At 28.6% G+C, this 10,959-nt stretch overlaps 1 protein-coding gene across 1 annotated transcript in view; it reads left to right on the top strand.

The window, feature by feature from the left end:
- The first annotated feature begins 6,012 nt into the window (after positions 1-6,012).
- The window catches only part of LOC132950362 (1-phosphatidylinositol 4,5-bisphosphate phosphodiesterase), a 55,938-nt gene continuing 50,991 nt past the window's right edge, over positions 6,013-10,959 (top strand). The window contains exon 1 of the mRNA XM_061021782.1: positions 6,013-6,152. The gene's annotated coding sequence lies outside the window, so the exon portion shown is untranslated. The remainder of the gene's footprint in view (positions 6,153-10,959) is intronic.

Genomic DNA, 10,959 nt, shown 5'->3' with positions numbered 1-10,959 from the left:
CAATAATAAATTACAATACAATAAATTATGTCTCTATATTATTATTACAATTTAACATTTACTTTGTATTCACTTTTAATTAGTTGCCAAAAACAATAAATTTATTAGATTTAATAAAAACTAATTCGATTTTTAAAAGTTTTTTTTTTAATATTACTATTAAGTCTTAACTAATAACTTGGGCTTGATAAAATGTACAATTAATTACTGGGTTGAAAAATGAAATAACAATGAAAACGGGGCAGATAAAAAACTGGCTGAACATCCAAAATATAATTCATTTATTTACTATTGTTTACTTTAATTTTTTTCTTATATCAAAAAATATATTTCAGTAAAAAACGATCATAATTCATAAATACGAAAATAATGCTAACATTTAATATAGTAGTATAATATATAGGCAATGAATATTTATCATAATATTAATACTATCTAAATATAGTATAAACTATTAAGTAGCATAGTAAATATAGTTAAACACGAGAAATGTGTATATGGTACATAACACAATATTTGTCTGTTTAGGAAAACTTTTAACCAAAATCAACTCTCTATACCCACTGAAAAGTCAATATTTCTCGATATTCGCATAAAGAACACGTTATTATAGAGAAGTAAAAATATTTATTGCTCCTGCAGATTTCATTAAAATCGGTCCACCAATAAATATGACGGTACTACGCACTATTAAGGCAAGCGAAGAAAATTTACTGATTGGAAACACGCCCTTCTATTATTCGTGTACCTAACTATAAAATGTAATAATCGTATTACGTTGTAGGTATCCAATATTACGGAAATACGGGGCATGGTGCGTTTTATTTTCTATAGTCGGAAAATGTTGTGACCTCGTCGTTTCTAGGCTACATTAATAATTACTTATTGAAAACGATTAACCAATGTCAAAAGAGTTTGGTATCAGATATCACAAAATTCTCGACGCCTGAAATTAATATTAATTATTTTCAACCCCCGAAAGAGAAAGTCAACATGGTATTATTTTTTACGTATTTTACGTCAAACATTATTTATATTATTTTCAAAACACTGGCTGTATCTTTTATACGATATTTTTGAGAATTTATCAAATTATTTTCATGGGGTTCTACGAATTGAAATAATCAAATATAAAGTTGCAAAATGAATACAGGGCACCGTTCAGAGCATCGTCGTAAATGTTATAATATAGTTTTTAATTAATTGTATAGTCGCGACTCGAAGAGGCTAGGTGGAAGAATCATCTACGGAAGGAGATCGCAATATTTGATTATGTACAAAGTAACTATACGCAATAAATAGTACCCGTTATATATTTGTGTTTGTGTACATAGCTGGCAATTTATTGATTTCAATAAACATATAAGACATTTTAATATATATCATAATAATATTAGGTATATTATATTATAGCCCTATACTAATATAATTTGCCTTACTTTGTATAATGTGCGTGGACATCAATGATGTGGCCATACGCCATACAGATGGACTTAACTGCAGCTTACTACCTACTTGAATGGTTCGCAGACTATCGCTCTATATGGTGGTAAATTAAAATCTATTACAATACATTTAAAATTAAAAGATCAATGGGCATGAATAATTTCACAAGTATAAAATACGACGAACGAATTCGTGTTCAATAATTCGTTAATTTATATATTATGATGCAAAAGGGCAAATTCACGTAAGCTAATACAATGAAAAAAAATTGTTTTCTAATCGTACGGGTTTCCAAAACACATATAATGGATGGGACGCACCTCTAGGATCATATTATTAGCTCTGCGGTGTTGAGTCCGTTGGTTGCGTTGGTTGAGTCACGAATATTTTTTTTAAATATCTCAAATCATGAAAATAAAAAATAAAACTATTTTCTTAAATATTATTTTTGGAATCCAGTATAGGTATCAATTAAAAGTTCTGTACTAAGCTGATGGAACCGAAAAAATCACACTAACAAAATCAGTTTAAATGAGTGGGGGTTGCTATTAAAATGTATACTGCTTCTTCGTGGTTTATTTGTTTGGGGATAAAAAACAAGTCGTACACATTTGGAAAATGGACATGTAAATCACATACTAAATACTTCAAAATTAAAAAATATGGAATACGTATTTGGGAGTGAATTTATATTACATTGACCTACTTAATAACGAGGTGCTACACCTACTATAATTAGCAGAGTGACTTCCTCGGTTTTTAAATAGAAATGTGTAGCTAATCTTCTAGAAGCTTCTCCACCACTTATCTTTATTATTTTTCCAGTCATTTTAATATGCTATCTACCTATTTTTTTTATTAATGTTTAAAAGCCTGGCAATTACAGCCATTAGCTGTTTGTAGGGGGAGGATTGGAACACGTGTGTGTATTTGTCACTAAAAACTAGGGTGGTCACCGGGAACTATAGTGACACAGACCAGTGCTTGCACTCAAAACACGTGATGTAACTGAATATAACCACCGCGCCACACCAAGCCACAATATGATACCTACCTATTGTTTTATATAATATTATACAAATATTGGATTGCATCTACTCGAATACTAGCCATCGTACACAAATATCCAAATTTATATTTTTCGGCCGTATACAGAATTATCTAGTTGCTTTATTCGTTTTGCATTTCATATTGTACCATTGCTTAGTTACAGTAGTTTAATAAAACGTACCTACCCAATTAGTTTTAAAGAGGATGCCACATCCGGATATTTTGTCTCCGTCTTACATACGCACAACATAGCAAATGTTCACAATTATCCATTTTACTCTGTTATTAAAAAATTTCAAAACAATGTGCAAAATTATCATCTAAATAATAATCTCGGAGGCTAATATTGATCATTTAATTTTGAAACAAGTTATTATCATTTTAAAATTTAAAATTTACAAGAAATGTAGCTTTAAAACGCTTATATAACTTGCTTCTTAATAAAATATTAATTAGCCTCCTTGACACTTTAGATATATTAATTTTAAATTTTTCAAATCATTCACTTTAATTTTAAAAATAACAGAGTAAAATGGATTATTGTAAACTTAAAATTTGTTATGTTTTAAGACTACGGAGACAATACATCCGGGTGTGGCGTCTTCTTAACAAGCTTATATTATTAAAACTTATTTGTTCTTTATTTTTTTTTAACAATACAGCGACTGACTCAAGACTGAACCATAAAGCTGATTGATTTGTACAATAAAATTAGACTAATAGAATACACAAGTTTATAATTCAATATAAAAGGTATTACTATACTTATTGTGCATTGTGATATTGATTTATTATGTACATTGTACATGAGATCATAAAAGCGTTAAAGTAGTTGTTTCTTTATGGCCTGTAATTTTATGTTCACATATTTTTCTTACATAGATATTTGGATTTTGTGAGCCTCATTAAAATAGTTACGATTTTGACTGAAAGGTTTCGTGAAAATCGAAACATCAGTAATTGAATTATTGAAATGTTCTATATGGTACCCATTCATAATATTGTGTTCTGCAACTAATACTGCAACTTAATGCAATTAATACTCGGTTAAACGTGAAAGTGACACGTCTATTCCGTTTGATGAAGTAAACCAATCAAATATTTAAACAATATATTAATAATTATTCTGCATTGCTAATAAAGATAATAATATTACACTGAGAACTATAGGGCTATAATAGACCGTATTATAATAATTCTTAAACAAAATGTAATTATATTGTACTGATTTAATACCGGCTTGAAAATATTTTAATAATAATAATAACAATATAATTTATTTACCTAATCCGTCCAATACATTCTTCGAAGTCTTCTGGTGATAATAAGAGCAGTCAGAAAATTTGTTTCAGAAGTTATCAGACACAAACAGGAACCAATTCGGCTTAACTTATACAATACATTTTTTAAACGTGAACCAATTTGGCTTAAATTAATTAAACACCTTTTTTCAAATGGGAACCCATTAGACTACTCCCTATATTATTTATCCGAAAGCGTGGGTACCTACCTACCTATATGCATAATAATAACACATACATTGTGTATTGTTTCAGTAAACAGGTGATTCATTTTTTGTGATACAAAAAATATATTTGGATATTCTGACCTGAATATCGATCGCCGTTGAATGAAAATAAAAACGAGAGTGAATTTAATTTTATTCGTTGTCTTATATAATAATTTAATATTATAACGTAAAATTTAATTTTACAATCGAATAATAATTCGTATCATTAGTTTTATTTGAACATATAGATATAATAATATAGCAAACATTCATCACGTTAATTTAATTTCATTGGTGACTTTTTTTTCAACTGTAATTGTATGAACGTCGTAGAAAAAAATTATTATTTTAAATAAAAAGAAAACGAGTTCCTACAATATTAAAAAAAAAAAATGTTTTAAATTGATTGTTTGAAAAAAAAAGTACCATTAGTTTTCTTTCAGTTGTAGTTTTTTGTAATACAATTATACTTTCTTCTCATTTTTGAAATATATATTAAAATATAATATATGAAATGTTTTAAATAACAATAAAACTCTATATTATATGTTTTTAAACAAGTCATAATGCAGCAAATATTCTAATTTTGTACTATTTTTTTTTCTTTTTCATAGTAATTCATGTTAGTAAATTACATAATATTACCTATAGGTACAAAGATCAATAACATAAACCATCATCGTTTCTTTAATTGGTTTTCAATTTCAGTTGGATATCTTGAATTATTTATTTATTGAAAATTGTTATACAGCTGTAAATAATGCGCATGACTTAGTAACATTAAAAAATACAAAAATCGTTTTTCCGCGCTTAATGTACTTACTTATACACAGTGTGATGATCTTCATATTTATACGTTCATTGAAACGACGGCTTTAATTATGTTTTACACCGATATGTCTACTTCAATCGTCGTCGACACTATCATTGTAGTCATTGTCCTGCATATATAATTATTAATTACCGTGTACGCACACACACTCGCACAATCACTCTGACACATTCGTTTGTAGTCACAATGGTGTCTAAATTGACTGCGGTCGGACTTATATTATATTATATTATACGCTCGGATACCATATTATAATATATAACGCACACGCACAGACTACTACATAGAACATAATATTATATACTATGTGCATGCAAAATAACGTATGGTGATGCCTATTGTTGACTTAACCATTCAACATATTATTATTATTGTATCATTCGAGATTGTATCATATCTCTTATCAATACCAAATACATTATTAAGAAGAAGCTTACGGCGCAAGGTCGTATCCAGAATTTTTTTCCGGGGAGTCTGGATACGGCCTTGCCACGGCGGATAGACGATATTATAGCATATTAGCATCGCACACAAATCCTAGCCAAAATTAACATAGTAAATAATACTTTTGAAAACCGCAGACATGCCCTTTGAACTCGTGCAGCTTCGTCTTAGATGCACGCATGTTAAACCGTGTAATTTCAATACCTACACAATAATAATATCATAACGTACACGAATATCCCAGCTTGGAGACGTTGATGCCATCGCAACTATATTATAATATGAGTTAGGTGATAAAAAGCAGAATAAAAACGCGTTTTCTTCTCCTCGTCGTCCTCCTCGCCGTTGCAAAAGACGTTTGTACCGTCGAAGATAATTTTATGACGACGGTTGAAGTCCTCGTCGCACATAAACGATCGCTGCCGGCGAGACAAAAAAAGGCGGGATATTATTTATTTTTTTTTACGTCTGGCGATCAACCCTCCCACCCGATTTGTCCGTCAGCGACGGTATATGGTCGTCTCTGTGTGTTCGAGTTTCCGCGCGCGCTTTTCCGATCGATATTGCGTTTTGTTTCGCCGCCGCCGACAGCTATTACGGCGGAGGGCGGCGACGGTTTTCGTGAATGTGCGGCCGTCGTATGGTGGGGGGGGGGGGGGGGTAGAGGAAAAAACACGCACGCCGCGCGCGCACACACACACGCCGACGCTGCACAAACGTATATATCACGCGAAATCTTTCGCTACCGTAATCAGTACTTCCTTGACCGCCCACGCAGCAATATCGTCGTCGACGTAGCCGCCGCCAACGCCGCCGACGCCGACGCCGCAGCAGTCGTCGAACGGCACCGTCTTTATTTGCGCTGTCCCGGTAAGCACTACTCGCATGATTTATTATAATAATAATATAAGAACAAAAGATAATGATAATAATATGTTAGTACGGTATTTGTATGGACCTATGTATATATTAGGTACATTGTATATTAATTGTACAACATTAAAATAATAAAATATCGTCGTAAATATAGCAATATAGGTACATGCCAATATTACAGCGATGTATTTTATATTATTATTTCCACGGAGGTATTGAAATGCAATAAACATTATTGTATTATTGTTATTATAATATTTTATAATATGCAATTAAACTATACAGCAGCAGCGTACGCGATTCTATAGTGAATATTTTTTCGTTCGATTTTCGTCGTGTGAATAGGTACACTAATAACAGACAGATAGATACGGGTGCGTGTAGTAGTCGTCGTTATCGTAAACGGTGTTAGTTCGGTAACATACAATGTGTAGATAGGTTATTTAAATTTTTTTATTTTATATAGGTCCGTGTAGCTATATTATATTAATCAAAGGTGTAAATAATGTATACTCAGCAGACGTTTTGGCGCGAAATACGATCGGTTTCCGTTTCTAACGTGTAATAATAATAATATAGTATTTGGTGTGTAGTATGATTGGTGTAGGTCGAATGTTTTTTTTTTCTTTTTGGGTGGGGTGTGAGACTTTTACACGTGTGGTGCGAAAAGTCCCGTCGGCCAAAGTTCGTTATATTTAAACGATCGTTGAATTATTCACACTTCCGCCTTAGCTCCGCCCTAATTTTGTTTAGTATATAAATTATACAGTGTATGTATTTAAATTTAAATTAATACTATAATGAACGTTTTTGAGCTTAAAAATAGCACCATTTACATTTATATATTACTATTATTTCCTGTGTTTTTTTTTTCGTGATACCGTCAATAATATAATATGATATAATAATTAATAATACGAGACAAAGAAACCGTTAAGGCGTGTTTTAAAATATAGCAATAGTTGCGTTCTACATCTTACTAGCTATTGCAGGGTGATTCACCCGATATGCTCATTGCTCACCCTCATAATTTATTTATTAAGTACCTAATGAATTTATTTGAATTCTGATTTTTGATATTTTTAAATTTACTTTTATAGATCATAATTTCAAATTCTTAAAATTGTTTGTATTATACCTTCTTCAGGAGTGTTCTGTGATGGTTTAAACTTATGTTTTTTAAATGAGGATCCCCTTTTCAATTTTTACTATAGATTATTTAGTGGATCAATTGTTTGATTCTTAATGTACATAATTCAAAATTTTAGTTTCCTAATTATTAAAATGTCTATACTAAGGTTAATAGTCCTTAAAAATGGTTTTCCGAAAATATAAAATATATGTCATAGTATTTATTATATTTGGACCATTTTTTAGAAATCATAAATTTTGTTAGATTTAATATTAACTGTTAACATTTTCAAATTAGTTTATTCCCCATATTATATATTTAATCATATTCATTAACTACACATGTACCAATTTCATTCAGTTCACAAAGATAAATAATTCAAATACTATACTCCTTTGAAATTTAATTTTGATAGGTACGTCAACATTTTCGAAAAATTATCCACTCAATTATTTACAATAGAAAAGAGGATTGTCATATTTAAATTAGGAGTTTTATTTCCACAGGATACTCCTTAGTAATTAAATAATATAAAAAATCTCAAGAATTTGAAAACATGGTGTTTATCTTTAAGTATAGTTTAAATTTCCAAAAACCAGATTTTGAAAAACTTCATTGACGACAAAGAAATAAGAGGTGAAAATCTTTGACAAATTACCCTGTATATACGGGTAAATACTACGTTCCTATTAAATAATTCTTGAAATTATCTCGATTCTTGATGAAATTTAATTTCAACCATAAACTTGATACCTACCTAATTCGTTTCATTACTTTTTGTTTTTGATAATCGTAAATATTTTCAGGGTTCACATCCTGTAAGAATTAGATAATTGTTGTAATTTTGTAAATAAGTAAAAAGTCAATTTACTATTTACTACCAATACTTACGTAGAATTTCTGAGTAATTTAAATTATTATTGGAGTACCTAAGTACCAACTGAGTATTACATTTTAAATAATGGGACCTCCACTCAAATTGGATTTTGTTGTTACTTTGAGGCAGTATAAAAGTGAAAAGTTCCCAGTACTTTTCAAATTAATCTGGAAAAATAAAAAAATACGAAGAAACTGGAATATAACGCGAAACAAGTATTTACGACTAAATACATTTTTTTTTTATTTGTTATAATTCGAATATGAATAAATATAGAATTCAAAGAGTTGAATTCTTCACAAAATATTTATATTTAAACTTTCTAGACATAAGATAATTTTCAAAAGACCTGTTTTAGATTATGTTTATAACACAGACATCTAAGAAAATATTTAGTCGAAATTTAATCTCTTTATGTGTATCATAATGAACCTATTCACAACGTTCTATATTACACGATGTTGCCTTATAAATCAATAACAATTATAATATAATATTATGATAGGTATAATAATATTAATATTATTATTATGTAACGGTATGAAATTTCTGGAAAAATTTGTTAACCCTATCGTATTAGGTACTATACTATACAATAGTATTAATTAAATTACAAATTTGAATATAAAAAAAATTATAAAATATCCTAATATAGAAATAGGCCGCCTCGTAGTTTATCTCAGTGTCGTTTTTCGTAGATATGCAATGATCTATCATTGAATTAAAATATCCATTACACTATTACAGACCTACTCAATGCATACAATGTACACTCAAAAGTCAACTGTACAGCATTAGCTATTTCTCCGGTTTTTTATCTTATTTTAATAGGTACCTATACGTAAACGAAAGTTTTGTAATATTAAAATATCATAAATACTTGATATTATTATTGCAACAGAAGTCTTTCCGAGTAAATGGTAGAGTACAATTATTTAAACTATAATTTAAACTAAATAACCAATAATAATTAATAACACATACCAGATTAATGATGTCTAACAGCGGCTTAATTATATATAATATAAATAAAAATAATGATATAGCCTGCGTCACTGTGTGTTAATATAATATCTCGTATAATATTATACCTGGCTATATTGTATGTTATATACTCTGGTGATTTATTGTTTGCTATAGTAAATTCAAAATTTGAATGTATAAATTTATCACAAAGAAAAATTGTAAGATAGATTTACATTTTTATGGTTATTTAAGTTGTATGTTACACCTTTATGTAGGTATGAAATTATAAACGAACCTGTTTGTACTGCCGGCATATTTTAAGTATATGGGTATAATATGTGTGTGTGTTACCCTAGGGGATTGGTATATAGAGTAAATTATGTATAATCTGTATAGTATATATGTGCCCAAGGCTCCAAAATGCTAAACGCACTGCTAATTAAAACATCGCAAAGTTGATTAATTAATAATCCCTCTCACTTGTTTAATATAATTTTAATTATGGGCGTGTAGGTAATTACTAATTTGTTGTAAAAAATAAAACAGATATAGGTATGTTTAGTTATATAGATATCTAAAAATCATAATAATTTCTTAAATTATGCGTTAAACCATTATAATAGGAATTTTATCTGTCTGACTGTGTCTGGGGATCAGCGGCTGTTTAAACAAAACAATTTTAAATCATTCAATATTATTCCAATGCTATAGGTATGTAATATGTATATTAGAATATATTTTGTAATATACCATGTGAGTAAATTAAACATCCCGAATATAAATTTAAAAAAACAAGTTATATATTTTATACATATAATTTATAAAATCTGCATAATGTTAAATTAAATAATTTTTTTTTTAATCCTCGGAAATATTAAAATTAAAAAAAACTCAGCTAATCCTCAGTCTGGAGGTGCTTGGAGGTTGTGTTTCGGTTATAATGTAGCGTCGACCGTACATTTTGTCCATTAATGTTTATTAATGTATTTTTTTTTTTTTTTGACATTTTGCATAAAGATCTCACAGAATAGTCTTTGTGGCCTATAGGCGAATGGGGAGAATAGATATTGTCGTGTTAATATACCTACCTCATTAGTCATTAGTCAATTTTCTATAATCGGATAACTATGTAATATATTATATAGGTACATTTAACACACTAAATAATATATTATAATATGTGGTAATATTATAAGCTTATGCCACAGTCAAACAAAATTAATGATTTTGGGATTTTAGATGGGTAATCTCAAAGTGATTTTACCAATATTTAAGCATTAACATTTAAAATTGTATACTATATATTTTGGTTTATATTAATTCCAAAAAAAATATTGAATTGATAATTTAATTTTAAATTTATTAAATTATTTTAAGTACCTACCTACACTGCAAGTACTTTAGAACTATTGTAATATTTTGAATACAATGTACGTGTTCCTTGAATATAGTTATTATTGTTATGTATTTAAATAACTTTTTCATTATATAATTTTCGTATTGAAAAATGTAGATTGATCACATCTGATTAACCAATTTTATTATATAAACTTAACTATAATATTATATACATGTTATATCATGACGTGTATGTTATATTACATACATATTATTTTTGAATTATTATATTTGATACAATATAATTAGGATACTATGAATATAAATTTATTATATAAATAAGATAACTTAAATACATATTATACTATTCCATTCATATTAATACATTTCTCATTGTTGTAGTATTCAACACATTTTTAAATTATTGTTCCTCATCGCATCAATTCATGTAAACAAAATATTATTATTAAGTAAAGAAAACTAATAGC

The sequence above is a fragment of the Metopolophium dirhodum genome, chromosome 8 (genome assembly GCF_019925205.1).
Source record: "Metopolophium dirhodum isolate CAU chromosome 8, ASM1992520v1, whole genome shotgun sequence".
In the NCBI taxonomy this organism is placed as follows: Eukaryota; Metazoa; Arthropoda; class Insecta; order Hemiptera; family Aphididae; genus Metopolophium; species Metopolophium dirhodum.
This window is presented reverse-complemented; position numbering and strand designations above follow the sequence as displayed.